The sequence below is a fragment of the Callorhinchus milii genome, unplaced genomic scaffold (genome assembly GCF_018977255.1).
Source record: "Callorhinchus milii isolate IMCB2004 unplaced genomic scaffold, IMCB_Cmil_1.0 Scaffold30, whole genome shotgun sequence".
Lineage (NCBI taxonomy): Eukaryota > Metazoa > Chordata > Chondrichthyes > Chimaeriformes > Callorhinchidae > Callorhinchus > Callorhinchus milii.
Genome location: NW_024704771.1, coordinates 1509395 through 1511101, shown reverse-complemented (window position 1 = coordinate 1511101; position 1707 = coordinate 1509395). Strand labels below are relative to the sequence as shown.

Sequence of the window (1707 nt, the reverse complement as noted above, 5' to 3'; positions counted from 1 at the left end):
CCGGGAATTGAATCTGGGTCCTCTCACCAGAGAGCTCTAACCACTGCTCTACATCTCAACCAGATGTAGTTTAAGGGCTGATAGAAATGTACAAAATTATGATTTTTATTGACAGGTAAACAGGAAGAAGCTATTTGATATATGAACTGGGGAGTCAGTTCCTTGGGACATAAATATAAGATATGAAGAAGAGCTCAGGTGATTTTTTTTTAAATGAGAGTTGTTGTGATGTGGCATGTCCTGCCAAGTAACATGTTAGAGATAAAGTCATTGTGCGTTTGAAGAGGGAAGCAGACAGTTATATGAAGTAAAAATTCATGTTGAGGTGCAGGGATCGATTTGTTTTGCTCAGCTTCAAAAACCTTGCTCCACCAGTTACTGGACTTCAGGTGTCCTTCTGTGCTTTTATCCACTCTCTACTGCTTCCATCTCTTCCCTCTTCTCCTACATGCAAACCACTGCTCCTTCCCTTAATCACAAACGTTACTCTCTTCTGAACACAAAGATATACCCGGTTTGTCAACATAATAATAATAATAATCCTTGCATTTGATTTTGCGCTTCTCATATCTTCCAGATGTCTCAAATCGCTTCACAGAATATACTGTAAAGTGAATTGACTGTATATTTTGTGGACGAAATTGCAGCCAGTAGCTTCCCACAAACAGTCGTAGAATGAAGTGACATTATTGTTTTTTTTCTTGTGGGATTATTATTGGGCGTATGGAGTAAGGAAACTTGCCCATGGTTTCGCCCTGCTGGGAATCAAACTCAGGTCTCTCGCTTGCCAGGCGAGTGCTCTAACCACTGAGCTACAGCACTCCTAAACATGGTGCGATTTGAAGTTTAGGCCAAGGATGTTATACCCAACCTGCTGGGGAATGGGGAACTCATGGAGCAAGGTTGGCAGCATGGTCTCTTGAGAACCAAGTGCGGAAACAGACACAAGCTGAGCAGGTCTAGATAGTCTGAGGTGAAACTAACCCTATCATAACCCAACCCCAGGGCTTTCCTCTCCAAGAATTGATTGTAAAAAATTCTCAAGGCAATCTGTCTATCACCCATCCATAGCATTAACACCCTGATAGTCAAAATTATTATTTCCATTCTCTGCCTTCTGTTATTTCATGATCGCTCTTTTTCCTGTTATATAGTTCATTATTCAATCCATTGCCTCTCTTCTCTGCTCTCCTCAGGTAGGGAGGTGCCATGGTGTAAACAGATTTGTAGACTCCTGAGAGGAATTCAAATAGATCCGTTCTGTGATAGGGAGCCAGTGGCAGCTGACGAGGCCTGGTATAGTGGGAGTACGATACTTAGTGTGGGTCAGCATACACGCTGCGAAGTTCTAGTTCTAAATGACTGAACCTCCAAAAACTATTGCTAGCGTCATCTTTTCCAGCAGCCTTGATCAATTCTCTCACCGCATCCAAGTGCCAAACTAATACACCTTTCTGTCTTATATAACTCTTATATAACTCATGAGAATTTGTAGACGTTGTTACATCAGTTTTTGAAATGTTATACTTGAAACTCACTTCGCAATTGCTTCTTCCGAGTCTCGGTGTTCTTGTTCTTCCGGGCTTAATGCTATTTTGAAACATTTCTAGCAAACCGAGTATTAACACCGTTGTAAACGAGGTAAACACGCCTCTGCTTACCTAGCAGTAAGTAAGAATCCGGCTGTTATTCGATTGGCGGATTGCT

At 41.8% G+C, this 1707-nt stretch overlaps 1 non-coding gene across 1 annotated transcript; it reads right to left on the bottom strand.

Annotated features, from left to right (window-relative positions):
* Positions 1–750: 750 nt before the first annotated feature.
* Positions 751–822, bottom strand: trnaa-ggc. The gene has a single exon. It is a non-coding gene; the product is annotated as a tRNA-Ala (tRNA).
* Between the last annotated feature and the right edge of the window lie 885 nt (positions 823–1707).